The following is a 14,171-nucleotide window of genomic DNA, read 5'->3' as shown; positions in this document are numbered from 1 at the left end:
TTTCATAACCCTTCTCTCACATACATGCCCAGGGCCCACTTTGGGTCCCAACCCACATTAAAGCCAATTCTGCATGTGTTGTCTTGAAAACCTGGACACAGCATTTTTGGAGGTCTTCAACTGATGATTTAGGTTTCTTTTGGAGGGGGGAGTTGTTTAGGTAGTTTGTTGGGGGGCAGAGGAGGATGGGGGGCTAAGACAGGGAAAGCTGGGGGTGTAGAGGAGGAGGGAAGGCTGGGAGGGGATAGGCAGGGGGAAGAGAGTGGGGAGGGAGGGGATAGGCAAGGGGGGGAATAGGCAAGGGTACTGGAGGGGCTGTCCAATGTGCTTTCTTAAATTAGCTGTTGGGGGCAGGAGACATTCTCTCCGTGTTGCCAGAGGGAGGAGTGTGGGGGCGCTGTCACTGTCTCCTGCTTCAGTATTACCTGCACCATAAGATCAACTACACTTTTCCTGTGTGAGTGGACAGAGAGAGAGAAAGAGGGAGCATAGAGAGAGAACCAGAGACCCAAGCTTCAACTTTTCAACTGCCAGAGTGGGGTTGACTTTTTCTCATCTTTTTTCTTCTCAGGAGAGATTTGATTTGAAGGACATTTATTTCTGCTGAGTTATACAAAGTTGCAGGGCAACTGGCAGTGGACATGGCTGGTTGTCTGCGAAGGACAGGACTTTGTAAAGGGCAGGCACGTTTGTTGAGATGCCTCTTTGTGCTTTTCACTCTTGTCTTTTGCTTTTCCTCTGTGGACGCGGAGCCCCACCAATTCGATTCGGCTTTCCTTTACCGACAACGACAAGGACATCATGCTGAGAGCATCATTGTGGCCAACAATGGCCTCCGTGTTCCCTTCGGGAAGTCTGTGTACCTGGACGCTGTCAATGACCTGGTGACTGAGGTGCAGCCCGGAGACCGCTGCTCCATCACGGTCCTGGAGAATGACCCACTGGCCCAAAAACCCGGAATGCTTAGCCCTAAGAAGTTCCCCTGTGCGTTTGGCGGTGATGAGGTGAAATACACTCATTTTGGTTCCCGGAGCCCCAGTAAAGACAGGGTGAAGCTGCAGCTACGCTACGACTCCCAGACGGACACAGTGGTCATCCCCTTCATGCTGGAGGTGGAGGTGGTCTTCCAGCAGCTGGAGGTCCTCACCAGGAACATGCCCCTGGCTGTGGACAAGCTCAACGGCAACAGCAACCCCATCGACAAAAAGGGCCTGGACTTTTCCTTTGAGGATGGTGTCACTCAGTGCAAGGTCACCACGCTGGTCGGCGCCGGCGGTCTCCCCAGGTATGGCACCCTTTTAAATAATTCCACTAATGGCCAGATGATGGACTGTGATGAGTTTCTTAAGCAAGGCATTCGCTACAAGCACACATCCACCACCAACTCTCCTAACAGAGACTATATCCCCATGTTGGTAGAGCTGCAGGATAATGAGGGAAACACCATAATGCAGGAGCATTTCCAGATCATGGTTAGAATCAGAGAGGGTACAGAGAACACCCCTCCTAAGCCTAGTTTTGTTGCTATGATGATGATGGAGATTGATCAGTTTGTGATGACAGCTATCACCAGTGATATGTTGGCTGCCGAGGATGTTGAATCTGATCCAGATGACTTAATATTTAACATTACGTCCCCCCTGGACCATCAGCAAGGCTACATCATCAGTACAGATGATCAGAACCTCCCCATCACCTCGTTCTACCAGAGAGACATTAAAGATTTGAAGATAGCCTATAAGCCTCCGTCCGAGGATTCAGAAGTAGAGAGGATTTTCCAGCTCGAGTTTGAAATTGTAGATACAGAGGGCGCCGTCTCTGATACGTTTGCCTTTATGATTGTGGTGAAGCCTATGAATACTCTTGCTCCCGTAGCAACCAAGAACACAGGGCAGCTTTTGTTTGAGGGCCAGTCCAGAACTCTCTCCAGCTCTCACAACTTAGAGATCAGTGATGAAGATAACCTGGACAATGTGAAAATCACAGTGGTGGACGGCTTGAAGCACGGCGAGCTGACGGTGCTTGGCGGGCGCAGGAAATTCTTCACACCGGCCGATTTAGATGCCGGCATCGTGGTTTACCAGCACGACGGCAGCGACACCTACAGCGACAACATCATTTTTAGAATGACTGATGGCAGCAATGAGGTCGAGTTTTTGTTCCCTATCACTATAGCCCCCACTGACGATGAACCCCCTATTATCAATGCAAACACCGGCCTGGTGCTTTTCAAGAATGAAATCATGCAGATTTCCCCCTTCATTCTGAGCGCCACAGACATAGACTCAGAGGATTCTACCATTAAATTCACCCTTGAGGCCCCATACTCCACTGTAGGGGAGCTTATCCTCAGACAAGTGGAGCTTCCCTCTAACCCCTCTCTCTGGAAGTTCAGTGAGACAGATGAGATGTTTGAACAGGTGGTGACCGAATGTTTCCAGCAGGACATTCTAGATGGGAAGCTCTTCTACCGCCACATTGGGCCTCACAGCACCACCACTGTGATGGATCAGTTTGCGTTCCGCGTCCAAGACGACAATAACCCACCAAACCAGTCCGGTGAGCATACCTTCACCATTAAAATCCACCCGGTGGATGACCTCCCACCAGAGCTCTACCCAGGGACCACGCTTCACATGACAGTGCAAGAGTATGAGCTGACTCACTTCAAGAAGACATTTTTGCGTTACACAGATTTGGACTCGGATGACAGGGATCTGAAATACACCGTCACCAAGCCCCCCACTGACACAGACGAGAACAACCCAGCCCCCCTGGGTGACATTGTTCTGACTGACAGTCCCGACTCTGTGATCAGTGAGTTCACACAGGCGCAGGTCAACCACCACAAAGTGGCCTACAAGCCCCCAGACCAGGAACTGGGTATCACTCCAAAAGTCCTTCAGTTCACATTCATTGTGGAGGATACTGCTGGGAATACAGTAGATGGACTATTCACTATTTTCTTACAGCCCGTTGACAACAAGCCTCCCTTTATCACCAACACTGGTTTTACTTGCCAGGAGAGAAGCACGTACATCATCACTAAGAAGGAGCTCGATGCCACCGACCAAGACACAGAATATGAAAATATTCTATTCACTGTGACCCAGATTCCTCGCTATGGGCAGTTGCAGTATTTAGGGATCGATATGTCGAACAGTGAGACATTTGTCCTGGACGACATCGAAAATGGCCATATTGCCTACATCCATGGCGGGGAGGAAAGCCTCAGCGACGTTATCAAGTGTGACGTCAGCGACGGCTTCCATGAGGTACCTATCATCATCAAGATCTCCATTAACCCAGTTGATGACAAGACCCCAACCATCATGCTCCCTGCTGGCCTTCTAGGGGCATCCATCGATGTCCTGGAGAACGGGGCAACTGAAATCACCAGCAACGTCATCCAGGGCCGTGACGAAGACACCGACGACCTCATGTTGACCTTCATCGTTGAGGAGCCCCCCAGGCTCGGTGAGATCCTGGTGAGCGGTGCCCGCGCCGAGAGGTTCACCCAACAGGACATCATCAACGGTGTGGTGATGTATGCCCACACTAGTGGTGAGATCGGCTCCTTCAAAGAGCATGACTCCTTCAACCTCACCATCTCCGACATGTCCGATGAATGGGTCGTCGGGGGCAACAAGGTCCAAGGAGTTCGGGTGATCGTCACCATCCTGCCTGTTGACAGCATCCCACCCATTGTCAGCGTCGGGGAGCAGTTTGTGGTGATAGAAGGGGAGAAGAACGTCATTACTCTGGATCACGTTATGACTGAGGATATGGACACAGACAACAATGACATCCTGTGCACCGTTATTGTCCAATCAACATCCGGGTACGTGGAGAATATCTCCCCAGCTCCAGGTTCTGAGAAGTCCAGAGCAGGCACCGCCATCACCGCCTTCAGCTTCAAAGATGTCTTCCTCGGTCATATCTACTATGTCCAGAGCATCCACAAAGGTGTGGAGCCTGTGGAAGACAGGTTCACCTTCCGTTGCTCCGACGGCATCAACTTCTCTGATCGGCACTTTTTCCCCATCGTCATCATCCCTGCCAATGATGAGAAACCAGAGATCTTCATCCGTGAGTTTGTTGTGATGGAGGGCATGAGTCTGGTCATCGACACACCCATCCTGAATGCGGCCGATGCAGACATTCCAGGGGACGAACTGGAGTTTGAGATCATAAAGAAACCCAAGCATGGCAAGATAGTTCAGCAGCTTACAACGGGCACAGTCCCTGTTGTCAGGTTCTCCTTGGAACAGATCAATGAGGCCTCCAACATCATCTATGAACACGACGACTCAGAGACCAAAGAAGACAGTTTCGAAGTTAGGCTCACAGACGGGAAACACACAGTGGAGAAGAAGATTCTCATCATGGTGATTCCTGTCGATGACGAGACACCGAGAATGGCCATCAATGACGGACTGGAGGTTGAGATCGGAGAAACCAAAATAATCAACAACAGGGTCATGAAGGCTACTGATCTGGACTCGGAAGACAAAGAGCTCATCTACGTTGTGCGCTACGGCCCAAGCCAAGGCTATCTCCAGCGTATCACCAAGTTCGGACACGTTGTGGGTAACATCACCCTCGACATGAACTTCACTCAAGACGAAGTCGACAAAAACCTGATCCAGTATGTGCATACGGGCCAGGAGGGTGTCCGTGACCTGCTTAAGTTTGACGTTACAGACGGCATTAACCCCCTTATCGACCGATACTTCTACATCAACATCGGGAGCATCGACATGGTTTTCCCCGATGTCATCAACAAAGGCGTGACCCTAAAAGAAGGGGGCAAAGTGACTCTCACCACTGACCTGCTCAGCACCACTGACATCAACAGCCCGGATGAGTTCCTCAGCTTTAGCATCACACGTGCCCCTAGCAGAGGCCATCTTGAATGCACTGACCTTCCAGGTGTGCCCATCTCCACCTTCACCCAGCTGCAGCTGGCCGGCAACAAGATCTACTACATCCACACCTCAGACGATGAGATGAAGATGGATAGCTTTGAGTTTGAGGTGACTGACGGCTACAACCCGGTCTTCCGCACCTTCAGAGTGTCCATCACGGACGTGGACAACAAGAAACCTGTCCTGAGCGTCCACAAGCTGCTGTTGGGAGAAGGAGAAAACAAGCTCATCACCCCATTTGAGTTGACAGTGGAGGACCGTGACACCCCAGACAACCTGCTGCGCTTTGTGGTCACCCAGGTGCCGGTTCATGGCCAGTTGCTGTTCAACGGCACCCAGCCAATCAACACCTTCACCAAACAGGACCTGAACGAGAACCTCATCACCTACAAGCACGATGGCACCGAGTCCAACGAGGATAGCTTCTCGTTCACCGTCACCGACGGCACACACAACGACTTCTACGTATTCCCTGATACCGTGTACGAGACACGTAAGCCTCAGATGATGACCATTCACATCAGCACTATTGACAATGGGGTCCCCCAGATTGTGGTCAACAAGGCTGCCCCGTCCCTAAGGGTTCTGCTTAGCGGTCACCTTGGCTTCCTGATCACCAGCAAGGCCCTGAAGTCTGAGGATCGAGACAGTCCTCACAAAGTCCTCAAGTACTCCGTGGCCGAGGCCCCACAGCACGGCTTCATCATGAACACCGCCCTGGGCAATGACAGCATCAAGGCCTTCACACAAGGTAAGACTAGCATTTAATATTACATATATACAAATTAAAAAGACAATTGAGGAAAAAGTTAACAAACATTCAAAACAATTCAAATCTTAGAAATGTACTTTTTTTCATTTTATTTTAAATTGATTGAAGTTCTGTACAATATCAGTAAGACCAGTATTCACACTCCTGCCAGAATCAGTATTGTAATGCCTTTGTCTTTGACATAATCGAAAGTGATGCCTGAGGGCTGTAAGTAACCTTCAGTAGAAAGTGGAGTAATCATCTCAGATGTTCTAAAGAATGTAGAGATTCTCCTCCTTACATTTCCAATTCACCCTTTCATGTCATCAGCTGATATCGACGAAATGAAGATTTGCTACGTGCTGCTTGATGGTAGCAACGCCACAAGTGATATCTTCTACTTCACAGTAGAGGATAAAGGTAAGACCCTCTTTTTTAATATTTGAACCTCATGCTCATTGACGTTGTTGGGCCCCATTACTGCAGACTTATATCACATGGCCTGCAGGCATTCTTTTCGGCTTCAGCCTTCTTTTAAGATTGCATGTCTCTTTGAGATTGAATCTTCCTGCTCTCTGTCAATCTCCAAAGTGTTTGCATCTCCAAAGTGTTTGCATCACAAAGACTTAAACGCAGTTTGCCATGACTGACAGCTAGCACAGAGCCCCACTGCTGAGGGTGGCAGGTTTAAAGAAGGGGTGGAAGAGGTCAGTGGGGACATGGGCCGAACAGTGTCCCTGGGTGTGTTAGGAGTGAAATGGATGGAACGCCCAGCAATTAAAAAAGCTCTGAACTTTATTGTATCATGAACAATGGGGGTTTTCCTTTGTGGGTTTTGTCTAGGGTTTGCTTCAGTGTTTGAAGTGATAGCATGAAACCAAATTTGCCACCTTCAATGCCTCCAAGGCATTCCAAGTATTCATCAAACCATATGTCCGTTTTTATGGAAGTCGATCCTAGATAAGTGAGAATAGCATGAGCCTTTGACCCTGTGTGTAGAGGAAACTACACATTTTGAACAGCAGTTTTGTAAGGATCAAGGTGACTGTTAAGGTCACGACCTGCTTCATTGCTTCTCTAGGTTAGTGGAACAGAAACGTAACTGTTTCATAGCGAAGTTAGCAAGTTTTGCATCACAACCCAAAATTCTCATGGAATCGTTTTAAGTGCTTCTATTTTTTGGATTCTATTTTCTGTTTGACTTGTCATCACCATCCGATATGGTCTTCTGCGTTTTGCTGCCAGATCCATTCCTTACCTTCTCTAGGGATCCTTTGCCTGGGAGGCTTTGGATTTCAGTAGCTGTGTGTATTTATATTCCCCTGGAAATCATCTTTTGGTCCGATGTCATATTGGATTTCATAACTATCCACACAGGTTGCATTTCTATCGTGACAATCCTATTGGTGTTTTCAGTATACAGTAATTAATATGCATGATTATGATGTTAGTGTTTATATCACGTAGCTTTTCTATCGTATTGTCGGTAGATTTCAACTATTGGAGTAAAGCATGTATACCATAAAATATGTTTTTGGTATCAAAGTATATTCTACATATTCGACACATTTGTTGTATCACACACAGGTTGTAGAGTTTTGAAATGAATCAATTTTTGGATATTCGTTTGCGCTTTGTTATGGTTCACTTCGTCCAAAGTACCATTGTGGACCTAGTTTATCTGCATCATGGATATATATAGCGAATGCAAAGCAAAGGATCAAAATATAGCAGGTGGGGATGGGGACATGCGTTGCTATTTTAACATCAGCTGTAAATGTTTAACACATTCTGAGGTTTTGAAATGCATCCCTCCATGACACACTGTAAGAAAAGTTTGGGCTATATTTATGCTGGATTGAGGACTAGCTAGCTAGCAAAATATCATCGTCATCATCATCATCACCATGGTTGATGGCCACGGAGGGTTTAGGTGTCATGGCCTTTTGGTCAATTCCTCTTGTTGTTTTGACCAAGTTTAACCCCTAAATTAACCCTTTCATCTTCATGTTAGCGTTCACGCCCAGTAATTAACTCTCCTGTTAGGACAGAGAATTGACTGTGAGAACAGAGTGGGAGAAAGGTTGCTAACTAGTTTCTGAAGATATTGCACAACAAGGAATTACATTTCCTGTCCTGTCCCGATCCACACTGAAATACTGAGACTTATTTGATTAATTATTGATATTTTTTAATGCATGTGTCTTCCCAAAGTGTCCATTTGTTTTGGATGGACACGTCCTCTTACTCTGCTAAAGCAGAACATGCTGAATTCCAGATGGCCATAAATGGCTGTCGCTCTCAGACAGTATAGCCTTAATGGATAACAGGGCTTTCTTTCTCAGGGCTGTCTGTAATTGAGGGTCTGGCTACAACAGGGAAGGAAGGGGACACAAGGGCTTCAATTAGCTCCACAATCCCCTGTGTTTGTAGTGTAGTCTGTCCCACTGTTCTGTTTGAGATTCCAGCCAGCACATCTGAACCAGGTGCAGGGTTGGCTCTATACCTCTCTGCCATCTGTCTCATGTGACTTTGTTTCTGTCTGACTACGTTTAACATGTGCAGAGCACTGAGTCAGGGCTGGTAGGACACACACCAGACACACACACACACACACACACCGAGTAACATCAAATAAAGGCATGAAAAGGCAACAATTGCCTGAGCCTGTTACTGGCATGTAGGAACAAGTTGACACGGCATTCTGTTGGTCAGCGAATATGCACATAAAAGTTTTGTGTTTTTTATATGTGTGTGAGAAACACCACTGGACGTTCTAGATTCTATAGAATAAATGTCTGCAGCAGAAGTGACCATGAACAATACCTTAAAATGAATACTATTTACAAGTGTGCAAAATTCACATAGAAAATGGTCCAAATGGCTGCATTGTCTCCCTGTAGAGTTTTATTGCTGTACTGAAACAACATGTCATAAATAATGTGTTATGGGTAAGAAGAGAAAGAGCGAGGGGTCAGGGTATTTCCCCTGGGTGTTGGTCAGGAGTGGGTGTTGGCCGGCCCTAGCCTTTTGGGGGCCCTATGCGAGAGTGTAGAGACTGAATAGTATGTTGAGACCCTGACTGAATTGCTTTGAATGAAGTTCTCCCCTCATCCCTCACCTTGATGGGAATGTAGTGATATAGCATAGCAAAGTGTTAGCATAACCTGTATGTGTGAAGTGGTGATGTAGCGTTAGCATACCTCGGTGCGTTAGCATACCTCAAGAGGAAGGAGATTATTGTAGACTACAGGAAAAAGAGGACAGAGCACGCCCCCATTCTCATTGACGGGACTGCAGTGGAACAGGTTGAGAGCTTCAAGTTCCTTGGTGCCCACATCACCAACAAACTATCATGGTCCAAGCACACCAAGACAGTCGTGAAGCGGGCACGACAAAACCTATTCCCCTCAGGAGACTGAAAAGATTTGGCATGGGTCCTCAGATCCTCAAAAGGTTTTACAGCTGCACCATCGAGAGCATCACTGCCTGGTATGGCAACTGCTCGGCCTCCGACCGCAAGGCACTACAGGGGGTAGTGCGAATGGCCCAGTACATCACTGGGGCCAAGCTTCCTGCCATCCAGGACCTCTATACCAGGCGGTGTCAGAGAAAGGCTCTAAAAATATACCCGCCACCCTAGTCATGGATGTTCCCTATGCTACCGCACGACAGCGGTACCGGAGCGCCAAGTCTAGGTCCAAGAGGCTTCTGGACAGCTTTTACCCCTAAGCTATAAGACTCCTGAACATCTAGTCAAATGGCTACCCAGACTATTTTTATTGCCCCCACCCCCTCTCCACACCACTGCCACTCTCTGTTGTCATCTATGCATAGTCACTTTAATAACTCTACCTACATGTACATACTACCTCAACTAACCGGTTGACTAACCACATTGACTCTGTACCGGCAACCCCCTGTATATATTGTTATTTTTTTACTGCTGCTCTTTAATTACTTTTATCTCTGTATTTTTTTTAACTGCACTGTTGGTTAGGGGCTCGTAAGTAAGCATTTCACTGTAAGGTCTAAACCTGTTGTATTCAGCATATGTGATTAATACAATTTGATTTGATTTGATTTGCTGAACTGTGTCACCCTGGATACACTACAACAGCCCAGGCCTTCCTGGGGCAAGTGGGCACATCTGTTGATGGGGGTTCTGACAAGGAGAGCCAGGCAGACTCAACTGGCTGCAGGCAGGCTGTACAGGGTGCAAGCAGGGTGGCGGTGGCTCTGGTCCTGGGTGTTTTGGAGGGAGAGACCAGAAGAGAGAGGGGGTTCAGCTGAGTCAGATACTGTGTGAAATGTGCCTTTTACTCTATGTGGTACCACACCTTTTACACTTTCTAGCTGCACACCAAAATGAATACGGAAGTGTCATTAGAGTCATTAGTCATTAGTGTCATGAGTTGAATCCTTTCATCATTCAGATAAACGTGTTTCCAATGAGGAAATAGTCCTGCAGATACATTGATAGTTTCAGCTGTCTTTAACCTTTTACTGCAGTGGACTAAAGTTGCAGCTGTCTTTAACCTTTTACTGCAGTGGACTAAAGTTGCAGCTGTCTTTAACCTTTTACTGCAGTGGACTAAAGTTGCAGCTGTCTTTAACCTTTTACTGCAGTGGACTAAAGTTGCAGCTGTCTTTAACCTTTTACTGCAGTGGACTAAAGTTGCAGCTGTCTTTAACCTTTTACTGCAGTGGACTAAAGTTGCAGCTGTCTTTAACCTTTTACTGCAGTGGACTAAAGTTGCAGCTGTCTTTAACCTTTTACTGCAGTGGACTAAAGTTGCGGCTGTCTTTAACCTTTTAGGGTCATACAGAGTGATTCTTGGTAGTCTTAAACAAATGTACTTTGAAACAAAAGTATACACCTCACACACATGGTTATGGGCTTAAAAAAGAAGACATCTGTACCATGTCAGATATAGAGTTGAAATGTGGGGTGGGGTGGGGGGGTTAGTGATGACTTCCCAGTGTCACTGCATTGTTCAAGGAAGGGGTCAGCAGTTGCCACACTGCGGGAGGTCTTGTCTCTTGAAATGGACAGTGGCCACATTCCAAGTCCTGATAGCATATGCTGTCCTTTTTCTGTCAGGACCCCAGAGCGAGACCCTGCGGAGTGCCTGTTTAAGTTTTCACCCTTCGGGGAGATCCAATGGATGGAGGAATGTGTAAATCATCAGTCAGCCCTGAGGAGTAGCAATTTAAAAATGTAAATGCATTTTGGAAATGGTTGTTTAGAAACAATAAGCAGACTGACTGAATCATAAGTGACAAACTCAGACAGGTTCCCTTCATTCAAGCCTTAATGTATTATTTGATGAGGGAATACCTTACCTTGAGGCCCATAAGGACCCAACCAGCCCACTGGTTCTGTTCTGAGGGGCGATTATAAGGTACTCTGATGGATAAAGTGAGCGAAGGTATAGACCTACTCCCTCATCTCCAGGCATACGGCCATGTAGAGATGTCCTCTTCGTTGAGTGATGGACTCAAGTTGTTAGAACAGGTTAGAATGGTTCGGGTTAGGAGGACGGGGTATTATTACCATCACTACACAGATAACTGATTATTGATCTCGTGTCAGCCCTCCGTCCCTTCACCTAATCCTGCTGGAAGACACAGCAAAGTCCTGACCTGGAATGGAGGGAATTCTGCCTCACTCAAAATGGCCACCTTTGAATGTTTCCTCAACACTGTTTTTGTTATTGTTGGCTATCCCTGTGTAATAACAAGGTGCTTGGATGATGACAAGGTGCTTGGATGAAAGGCAGTGTCATTATATCATAAAAGGCCAGATGTATTTTTCAATTTCCATATAGCTTCTTCAAAGGAAACTAGTCTAACGGCACAACTATTATTAGCCTCTGAGCTCTATCACAATAATGAATAAGTTCAGTGTGTCAGTTGGGGTTACTCCTCTTCTGTCATCCATACAATCAGCACAACAATACGATCCAATCAGCACAACAATACGATCCAATCAGCACAACAATACGATCCAATCAGCACAACAATACGATTCAATCAGCACAACAATACGATCCAATCAGCACAACAATACGATCCAATCAGCACAACAATACGATCCAATCAGTACAACAATACGATCCAATCAGCACAACAATGCAATACAATCAGCACAACAATGCAATACATTCAGCACAACAATACGATCCAATCAGCACAACAATGCAATACATTCAGCACAACAATACGATCCAATCAGCACAACAATGCAATACATTCAGCACAACAATACGATCCAATCAGCACAACAATGCAATACAATCAGCACAACAATGCAATACATTCAGCACAACAATACGATCCAATCAGCACAACAATACGATAACAATTGACACTCCTCCTGAACAAAGTCTTGCATCAGAGTTTTAAACTCATCCAGGTAGTTGGATAGATATGGGAAGTCTACATCAGATTTTTTAAAGAGCGCTCATTAAGAAAATGATAGGCTAGTGAGTAGATAGTGAATATTAGCTTCCAGGCAAACTCTGCCAAGGTTAATACGTTATGCAAGAGGAGGTTGTGCCATTTTAGGTTTCATAGCAATAGCAATGATACAAATGTACATATATAGTCATGCTAATTGGTTGTATTTTGAAAATACCCTCCCTGTGTTGAATCATTCTCGGTTTTATAATCTGGTAGCTTCCCCTTTCATTCCAGGCTCCTGCTGCATGGGGAATGATAGTAGACCAGTGGCAGAGGTAACAGTGTTATTTGATCATTCCTGGGAACAAGGAATGTGCTTCCTGCCTTCAAGACTCCCGTCTCCTGCCACACACACACAGACATACCTGGAAGTGAAGTGGGAACCCTAGTAGACAGGTGTATGGGACTGGGAGAGTTCCAGGACAGGCAGTATCCCCTTTCACAGTCCCCCACAGACCCCACTCACACCCCACAGAAATCAAAGCCAATACTCAGATAGGAACGTTTGACTGCATCACAGCCCCTGCTCTGTTCCAGAGGGGTAGAATGGCACTTTTTCAGAGGAGGGGAATAGTCTTTTTTTTTAGAGAGAGAGAGAGGGAGAGAGAGAGAGAGAGAGAGAGAGAGAGAGACAGAGACAGAGAGAGAGCACGTATGATGTTCCATAGTTGTTCCCAAGCTAAAACATTTGTTTCCAGAAGGGCTAGTGCACAGCACATAACAGTACTGTAGGTTTGTGTGCTGTCGAGGCAGTGAGAGACAGTGAATGAGGCTTGAGTGGGTCGCGGCCATTTTACACAGCAGGCACCATGACTTCCTAAGTGTGTGTTCGGATCTAACCTGTCAGCCATGTCAACAGCCGGCCAACAATTTACTGTCCCCTGGTGCCAGTCGAAGGTCTACCTACATGTATACTGTGACTGTGAGGCGGAAGCTTCTTCCTCTCCCTCTCTCTCGCTCTCTCCTTGCCTCCTGACACGGGGCAGATAGATTTATTGGGGTTGGGAGAGTGTTGGTGTTATGATGTCTGGCCCCTAGAGGTTATTCATGTCTGCTTCCATATGGCAAAGCTGTCTGCTGCTCCCCATACTTTCTTTTAAAACTGTCTTTATATTCTATACTTTACATTATATTCTACTCTCTCGCTGTCTGTCTGTTTAAAGACGTGTCACTTGCACTTCAGAGTGTAAATGGCAAATTTCAGAATCATTTTTCAAACCTCAAATACACTACATGTTTTAAATGTCCTACATCGCAGAAAAGTTATCCTGCAACAGGGGGATCAAATTAAGATCCCACATCTGTATGTCTTCCACTTAAGCTATCCTCTCCTTCACTTATATTGACATTTTAGTCATTTAGCAGATGCACCTTCTATCTCTATACCTTCTATTCTCTCTCTCTTCTATCATTCCTTCCCTCAGTCTATAAGTTCTGTGAGGATTCACAAAAAATCCTGACACCACTTAGTCGTTTCATTGAGCTCAGTTGGTAGAGCATGGCTCTTGCAATGCCAGGATAGGGTTCGATTCCCGGGATCACCCATACGTTAAATGTATGCAAGCATGAGTGTAAGTAGCTTTGGATAAGTGTCTGCTAAATGGCATATAGACTGAGTGTGCAAAACATTAGGAACACCGTTCTATTATTGAGTTGCACCCCTTTTGCCCTCAGAACAGCGTTCCACAAGGATGCTGGCCCATGCTGACTCTAATGCTTCCCACAGTTGGCTGGATGTCCTCCCGGTGGTGGACCATTCTTGATACAGACGGGAAACTGTTGAGCGTGAAAAACCCAGCAGCGTTGCAGTTCTTGACCCACTCAAACCAGTGTACCATTCACCCTCTGAATGGTACACATACACAATACATGTCTCAATTGTCTCAAGGCTTAAAAATACTTCTTTAACCTGCCTCCTCTCCTTCATCTACTCTGATTAGAAGTGGCTTTAACAAGTGACATCAATAAGGGATCCTAGCTTTCACCTGGATTCACCTGGTCAATCTATGTCATGGAAAGAGCAGATG

The 14,171-nt window shown here is 46.3% G+C and overlaps 1 pseudogene; it reads left to right on the top strand.

Annotated features, from left to right (window-relative positions):
• The first annotated feature begins 429 nt into the window (after positions 1-429).
• Positions 430-14,171, top strand: part of LOC124013044 — a 51,975-nt pseudogene continuing 38,233 nt past the window's right edge.

The sequence above is a fragment of the Oncorhynchus gorbuscha genome, linkage group LG24, assembly GCF_021184085.1.
Source record: "Oncorhynchus gorbuscha isolate QuinsamMale2020 ecotype Even-year linkage group LG24, OgorEven_v1.0, whole genome shotgun sequence".
Lineage (NCBI taxonomy): Eukaryota > Metazoa > Chordata > Actinopteri > Salmoniformes > Salmonidae > Oncorhynchus > Oncorhynchus gorbuscha.
Note: the sequence above shows the minus strand (reverse complement) of the source record. Positions and strands in the feature narration are given on the sequence as shown.